This window comes from Octopus sinensis, linkage group LG4, assembly GCF_006345805.1.
Source record: "Octopus sinensis linkage group LG4, ASM634580v1, whole genome shotgun sequence".
NCBI classification, from domain to species: Eukaryota; Metazoa; Mollusca; class Cephalopoda; order Octopoda; family Octopodidae; genus Octopus; species Octopus sinensis.
Window position 1 is genome coordinate 1,543,712 of NC_043000.1, and position 17,728 is coordinate 1,561,439.

At 42.2% G+C, this 17,728-nt stretch overlaps 1 long non-coding RNA gene across 1 annotated transcript in view; it reads right to left on the bottom strand.

The window, feature by feature from the left end:
• Positions 1 to 17,190, bottom strand: part of LOC118762845 — a 64,184-nt gene extending 46,994 nt beyond the window's left edge. The window contains exons 1-3 of the long non-coding RNA XR_004998589.1: positions 17,180 to 17,190; positions 15,182 to 15,186; positions 8,223 to 8,715 (exon numbers count right to left, since the gene is read on the bottom strand). This is a non-coding gene — a long non-coding RNA (uncharacterized LOC118762845). The remainder of the gene's footprint in view (positions 1 to 8,222; positions 8,716 to 15,181; positions 15,187 to 17,179) is intronic.
• Between the last annotated feature and the right edge of the window lie 538 nt (positions 17,191 to 17,728).

A 17,728-nucleotide genomic window follows, 5' to 3' on the forward strand; every position in this document is an offset into this window, starting at 1 on the left:
CGGTGGTGGTGGTGGTGGTGGTAGTGGTGGCAATGGTGGGGGATGTAGTTGTACCCTACATATCAACACAGATAAATCACTGGCTGTCCGATGAATTTGAACCTACTACTCTCTGCTTCTGATTTTCTCCATGGTGGTGGTGGTGGTGATGGGGGCGGCGGTGGTGGTGGTGGTGGTGGTGGTGGTGGTGCTGATGGTGGCAGAGGCATTTATGCCCTAGATGTCAACAAAGCTGACTCTCTCTCTCTCTGACTCTCTGATGAATTTGAACCCACTCCCTCCTCTACTAACTGACCTTTTCCATTGTCCTATCCTCCCCTTCCTCCGTCTTCTCCTCCCGCTCTTACCCCTTTGTTACTGGCAGTGGTAGCAATATTGTTCTAGTTGGCATTCTCGTCATTTCTAAGAATTGATAATCTTACAAAGTATCTTCCCAGAACCGATAATGAAACACTGATATTGATCAAAGCAGGACACTACAAGAGCCATAGCATCTCTATTTCTCTTAGTATTTCATTTTCAGTCTAATGTCCACCTCACATCTGTTGCTCACAAATTATATTTTTGGCACAAGAGGCTGAGTATGGAAATAAAACACCAGGGAATTAGTTTCTTATAGATTATTGGATTTTAGCAAAGTTGGCAGTCACAAGATCAATGGAAGCTGTCACCAGACAAAACCATGTTTTTGGTTTTACCTGGCAAAGTTGTTAGAGTGCAGAGCAGAATGCCTTGTGGTATTTGTACTTGCCCTTTGTGTTCTGGGTTCAAATCTGGCTGAAGAGTTTAACTTTGCCTTTCGTCTTTTCAGAGTAAAAAATAATCTAGAACCAGTCCAGGTCATCATTATCATCATCATCATCATCAACATTGTTGTCATCATCACCATCATCACCATCAACACCACAATCACCATCACCACCATCATCACCACCATCACCACCATCACCACCACCATCACCATCATCACCACCACCATCACCACCACAATCACCATCACCACCATCACCACCATCATCACCACCACCATCAGCATCATCACCACCATCATCACCACCATCACCACCACCATCACCACCATCACCACCACCATCACCATCATCACCACCACCATCACCACCCTCATCAGCATCATCACCACCATCATCACCACCCTCATCAGCATCATCACCACCCTCATCAGCATCATCACCACCATCATCACCACCCTCATCAGCATCATCACCACCATCACCATCATCTTCATTGCCGTTGTCATCATCACTGTCATCATCATTTCTATGGCTTGGTGCCTTTTCAAACACCAACCACTCTACAGAGCCTACAGGTTACTTTTTGTTACTTGTTTTTTGTTCCGCTGGCACAAGTAAGGATGCTAAGTAACAGGAAAAGAACAGAAAAAAACCCTTAACTATTTGATTAAAAGGATTTGAGAAGGGAAGGTGACTTTATGCTAGGTGTTGAGAGACAAAAGTATGGCAGAGGGACAAGCACAGGTGTCTTACTATAGAGGAGATGTTGTTGAGAATTATTAGAATCTGAGACACAATATCTTGTAGCAGTTGCTCCAGCTTTTTACATTCTGAGTTCTTGGACAGCAGACTGAATACATTGCCTGGTCTAATCCTACCATCTAACCCTAGGGTGTCTTTAGTGGGGCTCATTATATGGTAAATATAAGGTTCAGGTTTCTGGTTCAAGGATAACTTCCTCACTTTCTTCCACCACTCTTGAAGGCTCTGAGAAATAAAGAGCCATATTCTTCATTCTTTGACTAAGCAGTAGGAAAAATGGTCAAAGAAAGAACGGCAGTGCATATAGCCTTTACAGTTCTTCAAATATTAATGAAGTTGAAGTGATTAATACCTAGCTCAAACTACTACAGGTTCTTGTGAGAGTTGCTGAAGCATGGAACAAACTGCCGGCATCAGTTGTTAGTTGTCGGAGCACTGCATCCTTCAAAACTTCCATGCTTCCTGAGATTCGCCAACACTACACCTGATTTTCTCCCCTCCATACACACACAAGCATGTATCTAACTCATACATTGTTCGCTTTCCAGACATTTCTACATTACTGCATATACTTTATACACACTTTTGACAAGTTGTGGTGCACCTGAGCACTGTATACAATTAATTTCATTATTATTATTATTTATTAAGTCTGAAGTCAGGTGGAGGTACATGGCTAAGTGGTTAGTGTTTAATCCTGTGATGCATTGACATTCCATCTAGGAGGGGAATTTATATGCTATGAAAACAAGAAAATTGGCCCTTATGAATTGACATGACTTGAAAGAGTAACTTTACTTTTTTTTAACAAGGGGTGTGGCAAGGGGTTGGTCTGTCTCAGTCAACTCTTTTATGGGGGCAGTACTTCTGAGTCTGGTGTCATCATCATCATCATTGTTTAATGTCCGCTTTCCATGCTAGCATGGGTTGGACGATTTTGACTGAGGACTGGCAAACCAGATGGCTGCACCAGGCTCCAATCTTGATATGCCAGAGTTTCTACAGCTGGATGCCCTTCCTAATGCCAACCACTCCGAGAGTGTAGTGGGTGCTTTTAAAGTGCCACCACCACGAGGGCCAGTCTGGCGGTACTGGCAACAACCACACTTGAAAATGGTGTTTTTTATGTGCCACCTGCACAGGAGTCAGTCCAGCGGCACTGGCAATGACCCCGCTCGAATGTTTTGTTCACGTGCCACTGGCACAAGTGCATAAACAAGTGTATAAACTAAAAGAGCTTGTAGGGCCCAGGGATAGGGGTGGCAAACCCAAGGGCTGCCCTGGGCTGCATACAATCTAATTACACCATTGTCTATGGAGAAAACATGTTGCAGGAATGGTACTCTAGAGGCTTTCATTTCTGAGGAAGAAGGGGCAGATAATGGTTTGACATTTAGCTGGGTATAGTTATATGCACCCTCATCTCTCGGTTCCTGTTCTGCCACCTGTGGCCACCCATCATCATATTTCTAATAACTCATGGAAGAGTGGTATCTTCTTAAACTTTTCTCTTACAGGCACAGGCATGGCTTTGTTTAAAGAACTCACTTTGCAACTATGTGGTTTTGAGTTCAGACCCACTGCTTGGCATCTTGGGCAAGTATCTTCAATTATAGAGCTCTGGGCCAACCAATGCTTTGTAAATGAATTTGGTAGATTGAAACTAAGCGAAAGCCCCCTCTATCCCTCTCCATTTCTCTTTCTTTTTCTCTCTCTCTCTCTCCTTATATATATATGCTTGTGTGCATGCGTGTGTGCATGTGTGTGTGTGTGTGTGTGTCTGTCTGTCTGTCTGTTTGTCTCCAAGTACTGCCTGACAACCAGTATTGGTCTATTTACATCTCTATAACTTAGCAGTTTGGCAAAAGAGATCAACAGAATAAATACGACACTTAAAAAATATAAGTGCTAGGTTCGATTTGCTTGACTAAACGCTTCAAGGCAGTGCTCCAGCATGACCACAGTCCAATGACTGAAGGAGGAAATAAAAATGATAAAAAACAAGAGATTACTTTCACAAAGGCCCCTATCTTTGAAATAGGGTCTACTGGCAGAGATTCTTGATACCCTTTAATTTCCTTATTAAACTTTGAAATCCTAATTACATTCAGTCTTGAGGAAGTGAGTAACATGTTCAGAACACGCAGGCTGGAGATTCTATTTCTGGAACATTCCCTGTCAATACTAAAGCAATGGTTTTGCTTTCAATCAGATTATTTTGATATAAACGTCAACATGGAATGTTATCTTGATTGGGGTCTTTCCTTTTTTTCAGCTGGAGTGAGTTGACTTGATTAGATATGGATAATTCTATTTTAGCTGGGCTAAGCTTCCTTATTTTAGACACTGATTCATCGATCCTATCTTAACTGGAGTTGAGAACGTTGATTAGGTAGTGACTGGTTAAACCTGAGTCATTGGTGATGGAGTAACAGTTAATCTTGGAGATGAGAAAAAGGAGGAGTCAAAACTGAATGAGGATTGTCTAAGCTAAGGAGATGGTGATGTGCCTGTGTAAATAATTCAGTGACAATTAGTTCTTAGAGCTAATAAACCAACATTCTACAGAATAAATTGATTATTCTGTTTAAGGAACTGACTTGCTGTTGAAGAAACTCCAGAGTGGCAGCCAAATAGTTTAATCCCAAAGAAATCATTATTTCCTACCAATGCATCAATTTTATTTCTCCATTTTGTTCATTGACACCAATATACACATACATATACATATATATAGGCGCAGGAGTGGCTGTGTGGTAAGTAGCTTGCTAACCAACCACATGGTTCTGGGTTCAGTCCCACTGTGTGGCACCTTGGGCAAGTGTCTTCTGCTATAGCCTCGGGCCGACCAATGCCTTGTGAGTGGATTTGGTAGACGGAAACTGAAAGAAGCCTGTCGTATATATGTATATATATATATATATATGTGTGTGTGTGTATGTGTGTGTGTGTGTTGTCCCCCTAGCATTGCTTGACAACCGATTCTGGTGTGTTTATGTCCCCGCCACTTAGCGGTTCGACAAAAGAGACCGATAGAATAAGTACTGGGCTTACAAAGAATAAGTCCTGGGGTCGATTTGCTCGACTAAATGTGGTGCTCCAGCATGGCCGCAGTCAAATGACTTGATTACATCCGACGTTATAATTCAAATGCCCCAACTAACAGCGCGCCAAATTTTCACGGAAAACAAATACACCATTTAGAAATAAATGCAGCATAATTATAATTAATTAATAAGGGTGAGAGAATTAGATACTAATTTAATAGTATATCTATTCTACACCAAGTGGCCTAGTGCTCCGAGAAACCTGGATTATTATAATTATTGAATTATAACGTCGGATGTAATCAATTGAACCACACGCGTATTTATCGTTATGGTAAGGTCTGGCGTGTGATTGAGTGGATTTCATCCAGATAGTTTTGGCTGAGGAGCTACAAGTGGATTTTTTTTGTAAGTAATATTACATTTAATTCATTAATAGCGAAACAATTGTCCCAAAATAATCTGTATTTTGTTATTTTTTATTTGCCCTGTCCGTGTGAGCTAACAATCGTTCTGACTTTCATGGGAAACATGTATTTTTGTGGTTGAAACCTTTTGGATTAACTGGTGCTAGAGTGAGCCATATAGTGACCACTCTCTTATATTTATTTTATATATATATAATATATATATATATATATATATATATATATATATATATATATATATATTCTTTTTTCTTTTATTCTTTTATTTGTTTCAGTCATTTGACTGCGGCCATGCTGGAGCACCGCCTTTAGTCGAGCAACTCGACCCCGGGACTTATTCTTTGTAAGCCCAGTACTTATTCTATCGGTCTCTTTGCCGAACCGCTAAGTGACGGGGACTACAAACACACCAGCATCGGTTGTCAAGCAATGCTGGGGAAAAACACAAACCACACACACACACACATATATATATAATATATATACACATATATACGACAGGCTTCTTTCAGTTTACGTCTACCAAATCCACTCACAAGGCATTGGTCGGCCCGGGGCTATAGCAGAAGACACTTGCCCAAGATGCCACGCAGTGGGACTGAACCCGGAACCATGTGGTTGGTTAGCAAGCTACTTACCACACAGCCACTATATATATATATACACACACACACACGCACACACACACACATATAAACTAAAATAGCACATCACTTTCCCAATACTAACCCCGAATCTACAGACACTACTTCCACTCACTACTTCCACTCAAAAATACCCTACACACATCACCCTCGGTCACCCCACTCGCCACCCCGAGCCTATAACAACAATAACAACACCTCCACTCCTAATCAACCCACACACTCTAAACATTCTAAGGCCAGGAAGTTCTATTCATGTAGCACTGGCATGGGTGCTTTTTATGTAGCATTGGCATGGGTGCTTTTCATGTAGCACTGGCATGGGTGCTTTTCATGTAGCACTGGCATGGGTGCTTTTCATGTAGCACTGGCATGGGTGCTTTTCATGTAACACTGGCATGGGTGCTTTTCATGTAGCACTGGCATGGGTGCTTTTCATGTAGCACTGGCATGGGTGCTTTTCATGTAACACTGGCATGGGTGATTTTCATGTAGCACTGGCATGGGTGATTTCCATGTAGCATTGGCATGGGTGCTTTTCATGTAGCACTGGCATGGGTGCTTTTCATGTAGCACTGGCATGGGTGCTTTTCATGTAGCACTGGCATGGGTGCTTTTCATGTAGCACTGGCATGGGTGATTTTCATGTAGCACTGGCATGGGTGATTTCCATGTAGCATTGGCATGGGTGCTTTTCATGTAGCACTGGCATGGGTGATTTTCATGTAGCACTGGCATGGGTGATTTCCATGTAGCATTGGCATGGGTGCTTTTCATGTAGCACTGGCATGGGTGCTTTTCATGTAGCTCTGGCATGGGTGCTTTTCATGTAGCACTGGCATGGGTGCTTTTCATGTAACACTGGCATGGGTGCTTTTCATGTAGCACTGGCATGGGTGCTTTTCATGTAGCACTGGCATGGGTGCTTTTCATGTAACACTGGCATGGGTGCTTTTCATGTAGCACTGACATGGGTGCTTTTCATGTAGCACTGGCATGGGTGCTTTTACATGACACTAGCACAGATGTTTTTTATGTGGCTCTGGCACAAGTGTTTTTCCATGTAGCATGGCATTTATGCAATACCAACATGGGTGTCTTCCAGCTGGATTCCCAAGTGTGGCCAATTGAGACTTTGCATATTATCCAATCATCTCATTCTTGGTCTATCCTAGGTTTCATGCCAGTTGACTTGACTTGAAGAACCTGTCTTATGTTCCCTTCCTGGGACATTCTAATCACATGTTCGTAGTAATGGGGCTGTGACTTCTCAATGCAGAGGAGTAGAAGTCTGAGCAGGAAAGACTTCCCAATCTCTAAACTACTCACCCTTGAGTAATATTACACCAGAGATCCTTTGGAGGGTCACCATTTTGGCCTTTTTATAAGGAACCCCTTTATATGACAGCTAGGTGAAAATTTGATGGAGATTTGGATGCTGTTTCTAGCATACCTTGTCTTTAAAAAAAAAAAAAAGCACATTTCATAATGTACTTGTAGGATAGGGAGGATAGGATCAAGATGTTTATGGATGGAACTGTTTTGATCCTTAAATCTGTTTGATCATAGCTGACCTGGAGCTAAACAATAATAATAATAATTGCTTCTGAAATAGGGACAAGTTCATAAGTTTGGGGAATGAGGATTAATCAATTAAATTGGCTCGAATACTAAACTGTTACTTTACTTTATTAACCCAGGAAGGATTAAAGACCAAGTGGACCTTGGTGGGATTTGAACTCAGAACATAAAAATCCAGTGCAAATATCACAAGGCATTTTATCCAACACTTTAATGATTCTGTCAATCTATCGCCCTGACAATGATAATAATGGCTTCTGGTTTAGATACAAAACCAACAATTTTGAGGAGAGGGTATTAGTCAATACCATCAATCCTCAGTATTTAACTGGTACTTTATTTTATGGACTGAGGAGAGATGAAAAGCAAAATTTACCATGCTAGGATTTGAACTCAGAGCATAAATAACCAAACTAAATACTGCAAAATATTTAATGATTTTGAAAATCTGTTGCCCTAACAACAATATTAATAAGCTTTAAAGTTTTGGCAATTTTAAAGAAGTGGGTAAGTTAATTACATCAACCCAGTGTGTAACTGGTACTTATTTTATCAACCCTGAAAGAATGAAAGGCAAAGTTGACTTCAGCAAGATTTGAACTTAAAATGTAAAGCCAGAAGAAATGCTGTTAAGCATTTTGTCCGGCATGCTAACGATTCTACCAGGTGACCACCACAAAAAAATTATAATTCTTTCTACTATAGGCAAAGGCCTGAAAATTTGTGAGGCAGAGCTAGTTGATTACAATGGCCCCTATGCTCAATTGGTGCTTATTTTATTGACCCCCTTCCAGTGGGGGGAAAAACAAAGTTGACATCAGTAGGATTTGAACTCAGAATGAAAAGAGAGAGCAGAAATGCTATGAAGCATTTTCTCCAACGTGCAAACAATTCTGGCAGCTTGCTACCTTCTAACAATAATAATAATAACAACAGAAATAACTCTAGCCACAGCATCAACAAAGCATCTGTGGTTATGAAATGAATATAGTAACTATCATCATTTACCTTTCATATAGATTATGTTGGAGTCATGCTCTGTTAACTTCCGTCTTTCATCTCGTAGCTTATAAGTGGTCTTGGTACATTTATTACGGCAAGGCCGCCCAGTACAACAGCAATGGCAGTGTTTGCACGAACTTAGCAGCAACAATTCTGTTGTTCGAATGCAATAGAATAGAAGTAAAGCTAATCCAAACAGAATGATCACAATTAGGATTAAGACTGGTATAATCCAAATTAGATCAAGATTTGTGATCAATTCTTTGTGACTCGTCGTTGTTGTTGTTATTGTCGTTTTGGGGATTAAAGTCTGTGAGACATTGGTGTTAGCCTGAAGCCCGGCAATTGACATATTGCTCATAGTAGTATGATTGACAGGTGTAAGATGAAGAGTTATTATGTTTTCTGAATCCATGGCTATAAATGTGACTGTATATTCCTTCAGGTAAAATGGTGCCAAGTGTGAATGATTTATTCAATTAATTTTTGATTGGTGAACCTACAGAAATGAAACAAAGGAGAGTATAACAAAAAAATTCAGTTGTTCATCACAAAAAGTACGGTATAATATATATAAATACGTCATACTGTTGACAATCCTTGGGAAGAGCTTAGTTTAAACGCTAAAGTCTAAAAAGAAAATCATAGTCAATGCGAAGTTTATATTTAACCAATTAAACTACAATTTACACAAGTGAAATTTATTACTTTACAGGTGGTGCTGTCTTTTCGTAATAGATTTGTCAGAGGAGGATAATTAACAAAAGTAATCATCTAAAATTATAGAAATTATCAATAATTATCAGACATTAGTCTGACTGCACATTTGTTCTACTACTATAAAAACCATCCTTTACTATCCCATATCATTGTAATTCATTGTAATTCACTGCACACCACAGTGACGTAGCATGGGTTGGCCACCCAATGCGATAACCAAATTAGCCACCCTCTTCCTTAAATACTATACACCTGATAACAGCAAACAGATGTATGTAATGTGTCTACCCTGTACAGTCCACCTACGCAACACCACTGATGGTTGATCCATGTTACTATGTAAGGAAAAAAAGGGCCGGATTCCCCATTTCTCTAGTGTATATCTTCCTCTCTGAATGGGTCACTGGTCCATCACGGAATTATTCATTTTTACCAGCTGAGTGGATTGGGGCAATGTGAAACGAAGTGTTTTGCTCAAGAACACAACACATTGCCCAGTCCAGGAATTGAAACCACAATCTTATGACCATGAGTCCAACACCCTAACCACCAAGCCACACACCTCCACATGAGAAGCTTGGTGTATATACCATCAAGAAGCACCTTCTTCATGGGCCAGGTTTCATAGAGAAGAATGCTCTCTCTCTATGAAGAAACATGGAAACTTCATTCAAATGCTTGTAACAGAATGCTCTATGGAACCAAAATTGAGTCCAACATCATAACCACTAAGCCAAGCACCTCTATTGACACACAACCATAATTTACCTCAGCTGTCCCTACCACCAACAGCCTCCCCACCATGTTTATATTACTAATGGCTGTACAGCACAACCAGATAGTGCACCATCTCAAGTGTGACGTTATACCTTCTAGGATAGTGGTCATAAGATTGTGGCCGATGGTCATAAGATTGTGGCCGATGGTCATAAGATTGTGGCCGATGGTCATAAGATTGTGGCCGATGGTCATAAGATTGTGGCCGATGGTCATAAGATTGTGGCCGATGGTCATAAGATTGTGGCCGATGGTCATAAGATTGTGGCCGATGGTCATAAGATTGTGGCCGATGGTCATAAGATTGTGGCCGATGGTCATAAGATTGTGGCCGATGGTCATAAGATTGTGGCCGATGGTCATAAGATTGTGGCCGATGGTCATAAGATTGTGGCCGATGGTCATAAGATTGTGGCCGATGCCAGCCCCGCCTCGACTGGCTTCTGTGCCGGTAGCACATAAAAAGCACCATCCGAACGTGGCTGATGCCAGACCCCCTCTGGCACCTGTGCAGGTGGCACGTAAAAAGCACCCACTACACTCGCGGAGTGGTTGGCGTTAGGAAGGGCATCCAGCTGTAGAAACACTGCCAGATCAGACTGGAGCCTGGAGCAGCCCCTGGCTCCCCAGACCCCAGTCGAAACGTCCAACCCGTGCTAGCGCGGAAAACGGACGTTAAACGATGATGATGATGATAGTGATCCGCAACCGCTTTTTTTTTTTTACTTAAGGATCCTTTGATTCTTATTCTATTCTACTGGAACCTCATAGCCATTCAATGTTTAAAAAGAATCCTGTTGTATTTTTATAATTGAATATTATCAAGAACTGAATTATAAAAAAAATTGTTAAAGTATTTTGTGCACTGTAGAAATAAAATCAATTTCTTGTACATAAATTTTAACAGGCGTTGGAGTGGCTGTGTGGTAAGTAGCTTGCTTACCAACCACATGGTTCTGGGTTCAGTCCCACTGCGTGGCACCTTGGACAAATGTCTTCTACTATAGCCTTGGGCCGACCAAATCCTTGTGAGTGGATTTGGTAGACGGAAACTGAAAGAAGCCCGTCGTATATATGTATATATATATATATATGTACGTATGTGTGTGTGCATATGTTTGTGTGTCTGTGTTTGTCTCCCCAAAATCGCTTGACAACCGATGCTGGTGTGTTTACATCCCTGTAACTTAGCGGTTCGGCAAAAGACTGATAGAACAAGTACTAGACTTACAAAGAATAATTCTTGGGGTCAATTTGCTTGACTAAAGGCAGAGCTCCAGTCAAATAAAATAGAAATAAAATCAATTTCTTGTAGATAAATTTTAACAACAAAATCTTACATGGACCCCTGTTGAGGACAACAGTTCTAGGGTACCAAACTCAACCAACCACATTTGCAACTAACCCTAAGTTTCACTTCCCACTCTGACCACACTCAATGAACCACAGAAAGACTCAATGTTGTTGCTTGGCCTATTAGACATAGCACCTAAATCTTCCTCAAATCATACACTACAGCTTTAAGAGAGAGGAGACTAGTGAGTCTAAGATAATGTAGTTCTAGATACACTACACTTAAATAAAATTCTGGTTGGTCATGGTTGGAACGCCTTTGATCCTAAATTTGCAAGTCACCTATGACTTGCAGGTAAGCAACAACAATAAAAAAAATAATGCTGAATGACACTCACACACACATACACACACATACACACACACACGCGCGCATGCGCACATACACACACACACACGCGCGCGCATGCGCACACACACACACACACACACACACACACACCACACACACACACATACCACAAACTTTTCATACCAATGCACCATTATCTAGCTGATTACTTGACCTGCTAGTAATAATCAAATTCCATTATACCTTACCATTTCAGATAAAAAAATGAGTGGAGGGAGGGATATTTTAAAAATCTTTTACTTGTTTTAGTTATTAAACTTCGGACAGCATTGAAGAATTTTTGGTCAAATGCATCAACCCCAATACTTATTCCTTTAAGCCTGGTACTTATTTTATTGCTTGTTAAGCAGTGGAGGGGGACAAACTCACACACACACATACACTGACATACACACACACATATGTATCAAAAAATATAAGGACTGGAACAGGCAAAACACAGACTACAATTGTTTCATAGCAAAATGATGTTTGTTATATATGTTGTAACATACACAAAACCAGCTTAGCCAATCTTCAGGTTCTGTTACTCAACGTTGTTTACACTGTTATGTGGAGATGAGCAAATGAATGACCAAGTCTATATATATATAAGAATGGAATAAACAGAACAGGATGAGACACATGGTATGGATTGTCACTGAAGAGGTCACAGGAGGTGCAACGAAAGATTTCATCAAAGGAAACTAAAATAAGAATAATAATAAAGCTAAAGTGAAGAACGAATATATATTACATGTGTTCATTTGGCAAAAAAAATGACCGTCCCAAAATATAACAATAAGTGTATATATATATATATATACACACATACACACACACATATATGTATGTATTCGACTATGCTATGATGGACCGTGCTATGATGGACCATGCTATGATGGACCGTGAAGTCTGGCGTAACATAGTAAATTCCATTGTCTCGACCACGGTCGAACAATGATGATGAATGATGACGTATTCGACAGGCTTCTTTCAGTTTCCTTCTATCAAATCCGTTAACAAAGTTTTGGTCAGCCCAAGGCTGACACTTACCAACAGTGTCATGCAGTGGGACTGAACCTGGAGCTATGTGGTTGCGAAGCAAACTTCTTACGGCCCATGTTCTACTCGTAAATATACCGACGCTGGTGTGTTTACGTCCCCGTCACTTAGCGGTTCGGCAAAAGCGACCGATAGAATAAGTAAGTGCTAGGCTAACAAAGAATAAGTCCTGGGATCGATTTGCTCGACTCTTTAGTCGAGCGGTGCTCCAGCATGGCCACAGTGAAATGACTGAAACAAGTAAAGGAGTAATACGAAAATATCGGACAAAACTTAGAACGCCTACGATCTTAGTTTTGCTCAATGACAGTTGCCCTGTGGCTAAATATCTACCAAAGCAATGACAATCCAAATAGTTCCACCACACAACTAGAACAGGACATTACCCCACCCCTGACTCCACCTTAGTTAAACGTCGGTTCTCTCTCTCTCTCTCTCTCACTTCTCTCTCTCTCTTTCACTTCTCTCTCTCTCTCACTTCTCTCTCTCTCTCTCTCTCTCTCACTTCTCTCTCTCTCTCTTCTCTCTCTCTCTCTCACTTCTCTCTCTCACCTCTCACTTCTCTCTCTCTCTCTCACTTCTCTCTCACTCCCTCTCTCTCTCTCTCTCACCTCTCTCTCACTTCTCTCTCTCTCTCTCTCTCTCTCTCTCTCTCTTCTCTCATCCTCCTCCTCCTGAGCGGTGTCAGTTCCCTGTAAATTGCTGGAGGAGAAACGAGAGTGGGTCCGGAGACAGCAGTTGATGGGCCATGAAACAGTTTACAATTTCAAAAGTCGGTTAAGTCAACCAGCTCCGGACAACTGTCCTTAGCACCCCGCGCCCCCAACCCCGCCCCCATTTTCCACCACCACCACCACTACGTTGCCTGTTTACAGAGTGACATTAAACTGTCAAACTCTCACCAACTCCACACAGGATGTGAACGCTTTACTCTTGGCCATTACTTTGCACCGTTAATGACATGCAATGGTAAACGGCAGCTTCCTCCAGACAGACAGACATCAAGAATATTCGTACAAGCAGCAGCAGCAGTAGTTGTAGTGGTGGTGGTGGTGGCGGCGGAGGAAGATTTGGTGGGGGGGGTGGCAGTAGTAGTAGTAGTAGTAGTAGTAGTAGTAGTAGTAGTAGTAGTGGTAGTAGTGGTGGTGGTGGTGGTAGTGGTGGTGGTGGTGGTAGTGGTGGTGGTGGTTGTTGTAGTAGTAGTAGTAGTAGTTGTAGTAGTAGTAGTTGTAGTAGTAGTAGTAGTAGTAGTTAGTAGTAGTAGTGGTGGTGGTGGTGTGGTGGTGGTGGTGGTTGTAGTAGTAGTAGTAGTAGTAGTAGTAGAAGTGGTGGTGGTGGTGGTGGTGGTGGTGGTTGTAGTAGTAGTAGTAGTGGTGGTGGTGGCAGTAGTAGTTGTAGTAGTAGTAGTAGTAATGACGGTAGTGGTGGCGGTGGTGTGGTGGTTGCTTTTTTTTTCTTCCTCTTACTCCCCAACGAACCCTTCCCCTCCACTCACAATCCTCCTACCCCCCCATCCATCCATCCATCCATCCATCCCCTGCCCCATCCCCCTCCCTCACCGCCACCACAACCACCCATAATTTAGCTCTTCCTTTCTTTCATTAAATGAATGAACGACTTTTTTTCACGTCTGAAACAGGATGGAACTAATTGTTTACTTCTAAATTACATGACACGTTACACAGTGAGTGGCACGGGGTGAGGAAACGAAGTGGGAGGAGAGTACAATGGTCTGTGGATGCGTAGATAGTTAGACAACCTATCGTGGAGGCGCAATGGCCCAGTGGTTAGGGTAGCGGACTCGCGGTCATAGGATCGCGGTTTCGATTCCCAGACCGACCGGGCGTTGTGAGTGTTTATTGAACGAAAACACCTAAAAAAGCTCCACGAGGCTCCGGCAGGGGATGGTCGTGATCCCTGCTGTACTCTTTCACCACAACTTTCTCTCACTCTTACTTCCTGTTTCTGTTGTACCTGTATTTCAAAGGGCCGGCCTTGTCACTCTCTGTGTCACGCTGAATATCCCCGAGAACTACGTTAAGGGTACACGTGTCTGTGGAGTGCTCAGCCACTTACACGTTAATTTCACGAGCAGGCTGTTCCGTTGATCGGATCAACCGGAACCCTCGTCGTCGTAGCCGACGGAGTGCTAGAGAGAGACAACCCATTACGGACTATCATTTAATGTTTATATCATAGTTTTAACATGACCCCAATCATGTTGTACTGTCCCCTTCTATGTTGGCCCCTTGTGGGTAACAAAGAAATCGCACACTACCTCATTCAAGCGCCTTGACGGTGCCAAGTCGGGACACTTTAGCAGAAATTTAAATATATCCTCAGGGAAGGAGTTGATTATCCCGCACAATACACCCACGCCTGTGTTCATTTTTATTCTGTAAGTGTCCACGATACTCGATTGTCAACAGTCCAGCCAACCTATTTATAATAGGTATCACAGTTTGATATTGTTCACTTTCACTGGATTCCAAACAAAACACTTAACTGTCTAACTAATTGTAGTGCAGTCTAACTAATTGTAAGTGAATACCACAATGTACCGTGTCCATGTCCAAGATATTCAACTGTCAACAGCCTTAGTCTCCCTAGTTATAAGAAGATACCTATTTCTTTATTACCCACAAGGGGCTAAACACAGAGGGGACAAACAAGGACAGACATAGGTATTAAGTCGATTACATCGACCCCAGTGCGTAACTGGTACTTAATTTATCGACCCCGAAAGAATGAAAGGCAAAGTCGACCTCGGCGGAATTTGAACTCACAACGTAACGCAGACGAAATACCGCTAAGCATTTCGCCCGGCGTGCTAACGTTTCTGCCAGCTCGCTGCCTGTTATAAGAAGATACCACAATGTAGTTGTAGTTAAACTGTACTATGTCCATGTCTAAGACACTGCATTGTTGGCATTCCAGTCCAACTAGCTGTAAATACCACAACACGGTTACAGTTTACTGTACTTTGTCCATGACTAAGACAACTGCCAATAGTTCAGTTAACCTACGTTGCTGTATATAAGTATCATTGTGTGGTTGTAGTTCTCCACACTCTGTCCGCGAAAGGACACTTAACTGCTGTCTGTCAAGTCCACCAAAGCTAGGTTCCACAGGGAAAATCTTCACACAAATTATTATAATCATTTTTGTATGGGGCGAGCTAGCAGAATCGTTAGCGCGCTGGACGAAAGGCTTAGTGGTATTTCACCCGTCGCTACTTTCTGAGTTCAAATCCCGCCGAGGTCGACTTTGCCTTTCATCCTTTCGGAGTCGATGAAATAACTACCCAAAATTTCAAGCCTTGTGCCTACAGTAGAAAAAGATTATTAGAACTTCTTTGAAGGCAGCGAGCTGGCAGAATCGTTAGCACGCCGGGCGAAATGCTTAGCAGTATTTCATCTGTCTTTGCGTTCTGAGTTCAAATTCCGCCGAGGTCGACTTTGCCTTTCATCCTTTCGGGGCCGATTAAATAAGTACAGGTTAGGCACTGGGGTCGATATAATCGACTTAATCCGTTTGTCTGTCCTTGTTTGTCCTCTCTGTGTTTAGCCCCATGTGGGTAGTAAAGAAATAGGTATTTCGTCTGCCGTTACGTTGTGAGTTCAAATTCCGCCGAGGTTGGTTTTACATGTCTTCTTTTCCTTATAGATAAATTAAGTACCAGTCGAGTCTTGGGATCGATATAATCGACTTACCTGCTCCTCCGAAATTCCTAGCCTTGTGCCAAAACTTGGAACCATTATTACAGCTTCTCTTAAGGCGGTGAGCTGGCGGAATCGTTAGCATGTCGGACAAAATGCTTAGTGGCATTTCGTTCGTCTTTATGCTCTGAATTCAAATTCCGCTGAAGTCGACTTTGCTTTTCATATTTTTGAGGTCGATAAAATACGTACCAGTTGAGTACTGGGGTCGATGTAATTGACTGACCTCTTCCCCGAAAATTTCAGGTCTTGTGCCTATAGTAGAAAGGATTGCTACAGCTACTGTTAAGGTGGAAAGCTGGCAGAATCGTTAGCACGTCGGGCGAAATTCTTAGCAGTATTTCGCCTGCCGTTACGTTCTGAGTTCAAATTCCACCGAGGTCGACTTTGCCTTTCATCTTTTCGGGGTCGATAAATTAAGTACCAATTACACACTGGGGTCGATGTAATCGTCTTAATTCCTTTGTCAGTCCTTGTCTGTCCCCTCTATGATTAGCCCCTTGTGGGTAGTAAAGAAATAGGTACTTTGTCTGCTGTTACGTTGTGAGTTCAAATTCCGCCGAGGTCGACTTTGCCTTTCATCCTTTCGGGGTTGATAAATTAAGTACCAATTATACACTGGGGTTGATGTAATCGTCTTAATTCCTTTGTCAGTCCTTGTCTGTCCCCTCTATGTTTAGTCCCTTGTGGGCAGTAAAGAAATAAGAATCGTTAGCACCTCGGCCGAAATGCTAAACGACGTTTAGCCGTCTTTACATTCCGAGTTCGAATTCCGCTCAGGTCAACTTTGCTTTTCATCTTTTCGAGGTCGGGGAAATGAATACCAGTTGCACAATGGGGGCGATGTAATCGACAAGTCAACTCCCACCAAATTTCGAGCCTTGTGCCTATAGTAGAAAGGGTTAGTGCAACTAGTGTTTATCTGAACTAACAAGCTGTGTTCTACAACTAACCATGGCCAACTGAGGTAACCACCTCGACTAATGTACCCCCACTACCACCATCATCATCGCGAAATCCTGTATTAAGCACTTTACCTAATCTTTACTCATCTGATCTGTAGCAACACTCAGGTCAACCCTATCTCAGCAGACGTCTGATCAAAGGCATTTCAGCCACGACTATCACGTGTTTATATGGATGAGTCGCAGGGGGGAACCAGGTCCCCATTATTTAATCTGCCTTCTTTTTACAACGGTAGGGTGCAGGGTGTGATTTGCGGATGACTTGGCTGCTATTTCTGGCTGGTCGGGGGACAACGTAAGTGTTCCGTTGCTGGTTGAACAACTGTGTACAGAAGGACGTTCATGGTGACGTCAAGCAAACCAAAGCCGTTCCAACTATACTCTTTACTCTTTTACTCTTTTACTTGTTTCAGTCATTTGACTGCGGCCATGCTGGAGCACCGCCTTTAATCGAGCAACTCGACCCCGGGACTCATTCTTTTTGTAAGCCCAGTACTTATTCTATCGGTCTCTTTTGCCGAACCGCTAAGTAACGGGGACATAAACACACCAGCATCGGTTGTCAAGCAATGCTAGGAGGAC